Source organism: Numida meleagris, chromosome 7 (genome assembly GCF_002078875.1).
Source record: "Numida meleagris isolate 19003 breed g44 Domestic line chromosome 7, NumMel1.0, whole genome shotgun sequence".
Taxonomy (NCBI): domain Eukaryota; kingdom Metazoa; phylum Chordata; class Aves; order Galliformes; family Numididae; genus Numida; species Numida meleagris.
This window is the reverse complement of record NC_034415.1, coordinates 11,164,516-11,176,533: the sequence shown is the minus strand read 5'-3', so window position 1 is coordinate 11,176,533 and position 12,018 is coordinate 11,164,516. Positions and strand designations below refer to the sequence as shown.

The 12,018-nt window shown below is 35.9% G+C and overlaps 1 protein-coding gene across 14 annotated transcripts in view; it reads right to left on the bottom strand.

The window, feature by feature from the left end:
• COL11A1 (collagen type XI alpha 1 chain) overlaps positions 1-12,018 on the bottom strand; it is a 257,188-nt gene that overhangs the window by 181,237 nt on the left and 63,933 nt on the right. For 10 of the 14 annotated variants that reach the window (XM_021404550.1, XM_021404555.1, XM_021404558.1 and 7 more), the window contains one exon: positions 1,126-1,204. The gene's annotated coding sequence lies outside the window, so the exon portion shown is untranslated. Of the gene's footprint in view, positions 1-1,125; positions 1,205-2,005; positions 2,137-12,018 lie in introns of all 14 variants that reach the window. The other 4 variants (XM_021404548.1, XM_021404553.1, XM_021404557.1 and 1 more) reach the window with 1 other exon arrangement.

Below are 12,018 nucleotides of genomic sequence, written 5' to 3'. Positions count from 1 at the left end.
GCCAGGAGGCAACTGGGGGCCCCTGGGAATGACAGATGTTGGGAGCTGGCTACATTCTTTTGCCCTGGCTCTTGCAACTTGTTTCCAGCCTCTGCCACTGTCGTGCTAAAGAGTTTGGGGTATTGGCCAACAGCAAACTGGGCAGATCTGTTGCACATTGGTTGTATTGCCCACAGATCAGCATGTAGCACACACGCTGGTATCATACTAGAGTCATAGCACATGCTAATAATATCAGTACAGCCTTCCAGCCCCACCACAAAGATTAAGTACTTAAGTCCACTTTTTCTCCAAGAATATGGAGTATGATAACAATGTGTTTATCCGTGATTCAGTGGAATGCTGTAAGACAGAATCAGAAGCCAGCTTATTAAACTTGTTCAATATTTTGGAGCATGTTGATGCATAGAAATTTGACAGGGAGCGGAGCTGTCAAAATTCCTGCTGCTTTTCATTCTGGGATGAAAAGCAGCGTAGGTGTTAAGTCAACAAATATCTTTGCTTTGCAACCTTTTTTTCTTTATTAGCAGAGAATAACATTTTTATCCCAGAGTATAATGTTCCCAAGGTTCAGGTCATTCATATCAGTCCAAAGAGAAGAAAGCTGGCCAAGAATACATCTGGAAACAATGTTAAAGCAGACAATTTCTGCGTGCTGAGCTATTTGGAAGATCTGGAAACTGAACAGAACAGGCTCACACTCTGATGTTTCTGAGTTACTTCTGTAATAATACCTACCCCTTAGACTGTTGTCAACAGATGGATATTTGTTTGTTATGAAACTGCCACTGTCAGTACAGTAATTGATCTCTCATATGTCTGTATGACTCTGCTCTGTTCATTTGTAAGATAGATATGCAGGAAGCCAACTTAAGAAAACAATGCCCATAACTTGCCTGGGCTAGGAAGGATTTGTCCTAACCCAATTTGACTTGTACTGAAACTTCCTTAAATAATTCTTCAAATGCATCATTTTGGTGCTTCTCAGAAAAAATTAAATCTTACAGCATGGGGAAAGGAAATAAAAGCAGAGAAAATAACTGAATTTTCTTTACTTGACTATAAAGTAAGATGGTAGATTTAAATATCTCTTGTGTTTTGTGTGTCCATATTGCACCCATTTACCTTTGGGATCTTAATTTCCTTCCGACTTCCTTTGCTTTCAGTTCTGCATCAGGAGTCCATCCAGTTCAGTATTATATTTCTAACAGGAAGAAAGGAAAGAATGTAGCTGATTAAATGATCCAAAGAAAAATATGTTAACGTCCCTCATGTTGCTATGTTTATAGATGTTATTATATACAGTTTTTATTTCTTTTAGCTATTCTATAAAAAATGTGCATAATTATTGTCATAGGTATAAAAATAGTTTCAGGTCAGTACCTTTTTCAGGGTATAAGTAACCCTTCTATAATTTTATAGAAGGTATGTTGATGGAATTTATTTTTTTTTTTATTTTTGTAACTATAGACAATAAATTTCTACTGTGGAATATCCACAGTTCCACAGTTTTGTTCATTGCTGTTTTTTTCCTTCAAGATTGCTTCAGATTTATTTTTTTTTTTTTAAGATTCACTGTGCAGTTCAGTGAACAGGATTTGTTAGCTTGGTTTTACTGACATTTAAACTGAAATCAGATTTCAAAATAGTCATGAACTATTGGCCACCATCCTGACTGGAGGCCTGGCTAGCCTCTTCTGACATGACTACTGCAGGTGCCTTTCCCTTCTGACTGCTCCTTTTCTGGCAGACAAATAGTTTTGCATCAGACATTCCCATCTTGCTATTTTGCCTGTTTAAATTCTTAACCTACGTTCCTTATTGGACTGTAACACTTCATTATTTCTGCTTTGTCCCAACACTGCACACTTGGCTGTTATGCTTTGCCCAGATCAGACTTTTGAGAGAAGATTCTCTTCTGATTTGACATGTTTTACTTGTCTGACATTTAATTCTCAGAATTAATGTTTCATAAATGAAGTGATGGAAAGGTTTTTAAATCTACCTCTTCTGAGATGTTACGTAGTTTCATCTATTGCCTGAGTCTGAGCTGGCCACTATTCTTCTTGTGAAAACTTACTCCAGGGAGTCAGGTTCTCTCTTGGCAGAAATCATCCCACACTAGTCCTCATTTTTCTAATTTTAAAAAAACATTATATTTATCAATATGAAACATTTCATGCACGTCATCACACTCTTTAACAGTAACTGTAAAATTTGTCAGACTGAGCTATGATAAAATGTTTGAAGGAGTTTTTACAGCACAGAGATAAGAAAGAAGAAAAGTATCTTAGAGGTGAAGGGTGGAGTTCAAAATTTCTTGGTTTTTGTTGTTTTTTGTGTGTTTTGCTGTAGCAAATTGTTTTCTTGGAGTTTCTAGCTTTTCCCATTCCATTTACAGTGTAGATGAAGACACAGTAAGCTGAGTTTGGTAAATAATCAGTATTTGTTATAAAGTCAGGTTAGTATGCATCCTGAATCTGTACTAGTCAAGCAGGAGAGATCATTTAGTCTAAGATAATAGCGTGATTTCAGAGAGCCCAAGTGATATTTTAGGATATAACTAAATAACAGCACTGAGATTCGGTATTTATTTATACTTTTTGAATTAGAAGAATTCAAGCAGAATGAATCATTAAATGCTTTTATTGTTTGATGTCACTCATTAAATGGTGAAATTCTGTTGTTTCATAATTAGCGTAATCTCACAGGTTAATGAATTGAACAAGATAAATAAGTATCATTATGTGTCCCTAATTAAGGAAAGTCATAATATTGTATGGCTCAGTTAGCTAATGTGAATAGTTCAGACAGAAGTTTGAAAGCCTACAGAATTGAGCAGTATTGCATTAAAGAATTTTACTTTTTAACAATGTTAGTTTGACTTACTTCATGCTGGCTGACTGTCATAACTTTCATATGTTTTTTTTCCTGTGTCTGACTAGTACAAAATAATTTACCCTGGTTAAGTGGGAAAATACAGCTGTTTAAATTTACCTTTACTTTTACTTGGATGCAGTATGTTTTGCAAAACCAAGAACAGTGACTGAATGGATCTCATTACCTTTAGAAAAGTTATCAGTGAACAGAATGAAGAATAATAGTAGCTCAATAAAGAAGCCTTTGTTAATTAACAGCTAAGATGAAATCCTTCCCATTATATAAACTCTCTTTAACTTCTAGGGAGCATAGGCTTTCATTTCAAATGAAACTAGAATGTGAAATTTATATTTGTCATTGGCTTAGTTGAGAATTATAATCTAGACATAAAATGTGTTTAAAAGAACACAAGTGAATATAGCAATATTGAGTGAATATTGCTATAGTAATACAAGGCAAGCCTTTGACAGCCTTTGCCCTCATTGTGTATTCTCAACCCACTCAAACCTCTAAAATTACTGAATTTTCCACACTTTATAAATTTTAGCAGGAATTTATTTTTTTGGAGTGCTTTGTATCTGCAAATTAGAGGAGTTTTTTACTAAGACAGTTGACTGTTTTGTTTATTTGTCTGTACAGCTAACCTTTGGTATGAACAGAGATCAGAGTGACCTGATTCACTGTATCTGCTTCAGCGCTAGTGTGAGAATGGTAGGGACAGGGAAGAATAAACATTCTCTTAGTTGCTACATATTGCTTGCATGCCATGGATGAGTTACCAAGTCAGAATTAAGGAACTATGCAAGTGCATGAATTGTTGTTTGGCTATTGAGAAACAGCAAAAATTCCTCCAGTTTATACTCATGCTTAAATCATGATTGGCCATATGCTATGCTTTTCTTTTGTTTCCTTTGCAATTTCATGTGTGTTTTTACTCATATGCAAGTCTACTTAATTTGTTTGTGACAGAGAGCTATGACTGTTAACATAGGATCAACATTTTGTTCTGTGTTTGCAAAGTGATAAACCCTGTTGGGTCCTTCTTGTTCATGAATTTACATGATGTCTGGTCCTAAAAAACAAATGGATAAGTAAAATGATTTTTTTTTCACTTTTACTCACACAAGCAAACTTTAAAAGTGAAGGTTCTCTTACAAAAGACAGCAGTCATATGACTGAGGGAAGATCTGTGAGCTCCTTGAAGGTAGCCCTTCAGCAGCACAGACTTCTGCAGGTTGCCTGAACTGAATTAAACAAGTCACTGATAAATGTTTTTCGTTGTGCACATACAACATGCATTTACCTGTCTGAACCAGTCTCAGTTTGGCCGCTGTTAATATATGCTAAATTTTACTTAATTTCTGAAATTCTATCACTACTTTCAGTAGGATTTCCTTCTTGCAAGGACAGGATCACCTCAGTGACAATGGGGAAGGAAATGAAACACTGATAGGCTCTTTTAACCTTTGGAATAATTAGACACTTAAAAGCTGACAGGATTTATTTTCTGCAGAGTTAGGCAGAAATTTTTCACCTGAAGCTGCCACGTAGCTGAAATCTGCTATAGGTGTGCTTGAAATTGTTGTGATAACTATGGAGTATGATAAAGGGGAGAATAAATCCAGTCTTATATTGTGTTTTTTTTTTCCTTCGGACTAATCCATAATCTATATCTGTTCAGAACAGAAATCAACAAATCTTGAAACATGGAAATAAATGTATAATTCCTAGTTAATGATAATTCAGAAAGAAATATTTATCCCTTTTCCCCTTTGCTTTCGTCCTTCCACTACTGAGCAAACATGTGAAATGTTTCCCTCTCAGTACTGTAGCAAGAGGTATTGATTTAGAATCCCTAGCTATATCTATACAATACACTATACAATATACAGGCTTTGAACTGTTCAGGAACTTCTACTGTACTCCCTGCAGGAGCTGATGCAGAGAGATGCCCGGAGCTATTTGGGATGTACAGTCCAGGGCTGGGTCTTTCATGCACATGTACCTTGCAAAGGTGCCCAATTCCTTTTAGCAGATTAGTGTAATGATAGCAGTACTCACATAGGAAGAGAGGGGAAAACACTTCCTGAGTGCATTCACCCTCTTTCCTGCTTTACAGAGAACATGTTGTCAGACCATGAACTCTTCTGTGCTTCCTCTTCCGTATGGCTTAATGAAAAAGGCATACCTGGTCACAGCAGTGGGCACCAATGTCCACACCTCTCATATGAGAATATACGTTTGAATTCTGTCAGGTTGAAGAAGAATCTGGTTGGAATGTCCTGAGTAAATCATTAGGTAGTAAAAGAGAGAGACATTCCTCCTCCTCCTCCCCTCCACCTTTTTTTGGCTTTGACAGTGATATTTAAAAAGAAAACAGGAGTAGCTTTTACTGCACCTAGGCAATTTTCAAAGTTTTTGTAGTACAATTGATGAAATAAGTTACAGAGCAATTACCTGCTTCTCATGAACATTTTCATCTCTTTTAGGTCATTTTCTAACCCCAAAACCTCAAGTGAAGTAGCTTTAAGAAGTTTTCCCATATATAGGAAAAGTGTCTGCTTTCATTCCTCCCCCACCTTCTCCTTGGGCAAGGCTTTAAGAGGGCAGGGAAAGCTTTGGCCTTCACTTCAAATAGGTGAACATCTGCTGTAACTCTCAAAATGGATGTATAGATTTCTGTTATATATCTCTGTGGCTGTTTTTCTGAAGTAAATATATGATTATGTTGTGTTTTGTATTGTAATCATCTGTCTCTCTCTCTCTCCTTGCAGGAGAACGCCTTTCTCTCTATTTTAACATTCGTTCTTTCATAAACCCACAAATGACAACTTAAAGAATAACTAAATATTCACTCTGGCAAAGCCAGTACTCTTTTCATGAATGCCATGCCTTTTGCATTAGAACATCACATGGTAAAAAGCCTTTGTACTGAAGGACTGATGCATGTCTAATTGGCACAGGCAGCATTTTAAACAATGTTTAAACTAGAAATGGTTGGAAATTTCATGTCACATTATATTTTCAATTGACAATACAGTTTCTACAAACCAGACTTTTAAAAGGATGTTCATTTTTTAAGGGATTTTTTTTTTCTCAGATGAGGAAGCTCATAAGAAAATTCAGCTTTTTAAAATCTACTTGACCCAGATCAGACCTTATTATTTCTTTTCTTAATTAAAGTGTTATTTCAAAACACTCAAATTATATAACTGCTCTTTCAATACATTGCATTATAATTATTCTTAAGCAGGACTCCCTGGAGGCCTGTAGTTCTTGTAATATACATAAGATTTGCAAGATCTCACTCCAGGTTTTGAATGTTGTTGCTAATATACTACATCTCAAAAGATAATTAAAAAGAAAATGCAAATAGCATCAAGCATTGTGATAGAATCTGAATGGAATACACTCAATTGATGATAAAGGAGTTTGTTAGTTAAAATTACATACTTTAGGAAATAAATTTGAACAATTAACAATGTAAATCTGAATATAAATACATAACAAAATAGTATGTCAGACTGAAGTATTTATCTGTTAGATGTAGTACAGGTTAACTGTAGGAGAATAAAAAAATATATAAGAATAAATAACTGTTGAATGACACACTTTCAGTTCAGGCCTTTAATGTGCATTTAATCACTTTGGCAATGTCATTTTTTTTTAATTTATTTAAAAATACACACTGGCCTACAGTATTTCTAGTGATGTAATCAAATTCTGCACTGCAAAAAGGTACTGAAACATTTTACTTCGGAGTAAAATGATTTTGTTATCATAAATAATCCTTTCAGGGATAAAAAGTTATTGTTCATCCAGTTTTCATATTGAAAGTTGATTATAAAGTAGATATAGAGAAAGGTTTTTCATGGTGTCCAACAGAAAACAAGGATCCAACTCTGTAAGACATGATTTGCTTCTGTTTTGTGCCATTCAGAATAATTCTTTATTCAAATAAACATTCAGTAATTTTTCATAGAACTGTTGTCTATGCTGCTGTTATTTTTCTGAACTTTTTAAGCTAAGAAAACAGCTACTAGCAGATGCCAGTGTTTCTTCTAAATTATATATTGTTTGATTTCTGTTACTTCTGAACCTGTTTAAATAGCTTCCCATGGACATTTAATTAGATAATGAAAAACAAACTGTTACAACCACACAAAAATCCAAAATCTGTGGGAAACTGAGAAATAATGTTTTGGTTTTTTTCCAAAGACTTGACCAAATCAACCAAAGTAATGGAATGACTCCCTCTTCTTGCTATCTGCTGAAGATTTTGACAGTAGGAGCATACAGTGAATGCGTGTCATTTCCTGATTATACAACCATGAACAATATTTTTAAAAAGAAGAGTTATTTTGAAATAAATTAAGCCTCAAGAGTGCTAATCTGCTCAACAGACATACCTATTCATCTAGCTCTTCTGAATCCTGTTGAAGGTGGCATGCGTATATATTGTAGGTGATGGTGCACAGTTCGGGAAATTTAGACCTATTTGATTTTCTAGAAGCAGCAGACTAGACAACCAATTGTGGTTTTGTGGATTCAGCTTAGAATAAATACAGAACTGCACCTTTCAAATCTACAATTTTCACCAACTAACTTTGTTAAATGTAAAGGGCTAGTTTCTTTTTCATGCTGAATATTTAGTAACCAATAATTTAACGCATAAGGTGCTTTACTAAGCAAAAATACAACTCTATACTTTTATTTGGCAAGAAATTTAGTGCTAGCAAACAAGCTTGCAGGAATTCAAGGACACCTGGGCTTTTCAAATGAGGTTTCCGAATAACACCAAGCAGACATACAGTTTTGTAAAACACAAGTCTTCAAAAAAAAGAAAAAAAAAGAAAATTAATTGTGTGGAAGAAGAATTTGACGTACTTGTACCCAAAACTCTGTTGTAGTTAAGACAAGGATATATGGCTTTTCTCCAGGCTAAAATCATAACTTTGTATAGCATTGGTACATATTATGAGATTAAGCTAACTGGAATATTATCTCATAATGATCTAGTAAGTCATAACTTTATTAACAAGTATTTACTGTGTTCAGTTTTGGGCGCCTCAGTACAGAAAGGACATGGAGGTGCTGGAGCAGGTCCAAAGAAGGGCAACAAGGCTTGTGAAGGGCTTGGAGAATATGCCCTATGAGGAGAGACTAAAGGAACTGGGGCTGTTTAGTCTGGGGAAGACGAGACTGAGGGGAGACGTTATTGCTCTCTTCAAATACCTGAAAGGTGATTGCAGTGAGAGCAGTTAGTCTCTTCTCACTGGTGACATGTGACAGGAGAAGGGGAAATGGACTCAAGCTGGACCAGGGGAGGTTTAGATTAGATATCAGGAAAAACTTCTTTACAGAAAGGGTTGTTAAGCACTGGAATAGGCTCCCCAGGGAGGTGGCTGAGTCACCATCCCTGAATGTGTTTAAAAACCATTTGGATGTGGTGCTCAGGGACATGATTTAGTGGTGGGTTGTTAGAGTAGTATGGTTAGGTTGCAATTGGACTTGATGAACTTTAAGGTCTTTTCCAACCTGAACAATTCTATGATTCTATAATTCTATTTGGATGTGAACAGTTAGTGGATTAGCTAGTAACGGAGTGAAAGTGGGATTTAATATGGATTTAGGCTATGCCATCTTTCTTTAAGACTTAGAATATAATTTTGATAAGGTATTTTTAAATATTCAGTTCCTTACCAAATTGTGGTAAAATACTGGTTTTGTAATGACAAAAGTGTTCAGCCAGATCCAAACAAGGTGAAAAGCCGATATACAGTATCCTAGAACACAGGAATCTACCCAGCCTGTTAAGGTATCTAAACAAACTAATTCTTACTTTGTCTGAAATTGTTCTTTGAAGACAGTGTAGAAAAGCAATGGAATGATCGACAAGGTCTTAGAGATCAGTGGAAAGTCTGAGGTACTGATGAACGCAGAAAGACTGAGATGCAAAAGTACACATAATTCAATGAAACATGAGAATTATGTTCAGAGTATGGAAAAAGTCATGCAAGCTTGATTAATGAAGATGTCGCATAAAGGAGAAGAAAGGCCAAACAGTTTTGGCTTTTTGAGTTTGAAAAGCTTTTGAAAAAGATCTCAAGATAATTGTCAACGGTTTACGGGCGTTAGGCCCGACTCCGTGACAAAGGGGACGGGGGACCCATGGGCCCACGTCCCGGGAAAAGGGGAAAGGGGAAAAGGGTAGGGAGATGGCCCTGAGAGCAAAGAACAGCGGCAACAATCTGAGGAGAAACAAACTAATTTACTAAATAAAATATCGGAATGCAAAACAACACACTATAATACAATATAATTACAATTTAAGCTGATAAATCCAATACAGAGAGAGAGAATGTCCCAAAATCAAGGTAGGCCTTACTCTACTACCGACGATAAGACGGCTGGAGAGCGAGGTGCTGCCAAGATGAGAGACAGCGGAAAAAGGGACGAGGTCTCGTGATCTGCAAGTTTTTATACTGCGAGCTTTTATCTTTTCCCTCCAGCTGGAAAATGGCAACAGAGGAGCAAAGTACCGTGGGGACTATAGTAGTCCTTCTCTTCTGAGAACCAGGTATATCCACTACATGATGTTATGATGTGGAATACCAATAACCAAAAATCACAAAACCATGACAATAATGTTTTCAGTGCAAAGATGAAATGATATTGTTAAACTTTGTGCCCTGCTTGTGTTTTTCTTTGATTTGCTTTCTTGCCAATTACCACCATGTCTCAAACTAAGGAGCATTCCTGAAAAGGCTTAATAATAACTGTATACAGTGTAAACCTATATAACCATAAAACCAGATTATTTGCGTAGCTTGATAAAAGAGCAGAATAGACATAAGAACAGCACACAGGGAAAAATAACTTGGGAAATGCTGGATTAATCTCTCAATCCACATGCTGCTCCCTCTTGAGTCATGTTTATCTCACTGCTTTGTGTTTGTAACTAATCTGCAGTCAGCTCCTCTGCTTGGATCATTTATTCTGGTCAGCAGCCAAAAGAGTTCTGAGCGCCACCTCAGTAAATTCCAACTAATATTTTCACAGTTGAATAAACTGTGCTGCATTAAAACCTTCATAATTCCTTTCATAAACACTTGATATATTCTGTTATAATCAGGTACTGCTTATTCCTTCACTCTATCCTGAATGCCTGTGGCTTATAAGTTATGCAGGCATTTACCAGTACATAGCAAAGAGGACTATTGATTAAATATATGTCTGAGAGGATGAAGGAAATGTAGACAAAGCTTTAAAGGCTAAGAAGAATTTATCTACAATTTTTTATTGTGTAATATTTTTAGATTTTTTTTAAAGGCACAAATAAGGATCTGTTTCCTCCTAAAGACTTAATTCTGCCTCCATGAGAGAGAACCTCCCCACTGCTTTAAGTACAGCAACAAAATGAAATCTGTATATCCTCATGACAGGAAGGACAGAACTGCTACTACATTAAAAAAGTTTTAACCACACCAGCATCTAAAAAAGCTCCTCTTGGCATTGCTTAATGAGGAAGTGGAAGCATTTCTCACTTAAAGGGCAAAGTATATTTGAGATCTGATACAATTATTTGAGATTTTCCTTTATCATACAGTGATATCATACCACTCATGACTGACAAGGTAGGTCATTACTGTGCTACAATACCACAAGACTTCTATTCCATTTTTTTCTGTTTCAGACATGACTGACAACTGAACGTTAAGAGAAATTCCAGAAAAATCTGACATTCTTGCACTTTTAAAATTCTAGACTCTTTAATGGGAAATTGTTGCTGGAAGAAAAGTCTCAGGGAGTCAGAACCTGCAAGACTTCTAAACAGCTGTCTCCTATTTGCATTTTACTTTATTATCTTTAGTTATTTATAATTGAAGTTCGTATTGTCTAAACATGATTGCTCCCAGAAATCAGAAAGTTGTGGAGTCAGAGATGCCAACAGAATGCATTTCTGTGTTTATTTGATGAGCTTTCTGACACTGGAAGTTGAATACCTTAATAGTCCTGTGTCACACACAGAGATTTAAAAATTGTCTTCCTTTATTTCTGTTGTATTTACTAGATTAGGATATATAATTCATCTGGAATTTGAAATAGTAGACAAAAATAAAAAGAAAAAAAAATAGCAATTTTGTACAGGCATTTGTTACACCTTCTTTTCATCCCAAGAGAAAAGATTATGACCCAGAACACATTCTATAATCAGAATAGTTTCACAGGTGATCAGGGAATGACGCTTTCCAGTAGCCACTCTTTAATGGGAGGGAAATCCCAGGAGTAGGTAGAACCCTGTCTCTATCATCTATAAACCATCATGTAAAACAGAGATGCAGATTTAATTTTAGTGGGTATCAACTTCAAACAGAAGGCCATACATTGAAAGCCTATAAATAAAAATTCTAACAATCTTCTTTACTGAATTGGTATGTGATAGAATACATTGCTATTTCAAAATCTTTTCCATTATCTATTGCTGCATTTCTTCTTAATTATTTTTATATGGAATTTTATACTGCTTAAATGTAACATCAAACCGAATTTATTTACAATACTCACTCAAAATTCAGGCCTGTAGCTTGAAGAAGAATTATTATGGAACAGTCAAACACAAATAAGTGCAGCAAAGTTGTTTTATGCTAATAAAAGAAAGTTAAAAATGATTAGAATGAAATGTGGACAGCGGATTACAGTTAAACTCTAGGAAAAGAAGAATATAGATTAACAGATGAACTTATATTACTGTGCATGAAAAAGCACAATTTGATATTTATCCTAGGTTTATTAATCAAAGAGATGCTGTCCGGACTTGCAGAGAGAGGATTAGGGAAGCCAAGGCACAGATGGAACTGAACTTGGCGAGGGATGTTAAAAACAAGAAGGGATTCTATAGGTACATTGGCCAGAAGAGGCAGGCCAAAGAGATCGTACCTCTTTGGTAAATGAGAAAGGAGAACTGGCTACGACAGATTTGGAGAAGGCTGAGGTACTAAATGAGTTTTTTTGCCTTGGTCTTCGCTGGTCTTCCCCTCTGATAAATGAGGATGGAGAAGTGGCTTCCTCAGACATGGAAAAAGCTGAGGTGCTCAATAAGTGCTTTGCCTCGGTCTTCACTGGTGGTCAGGCTCC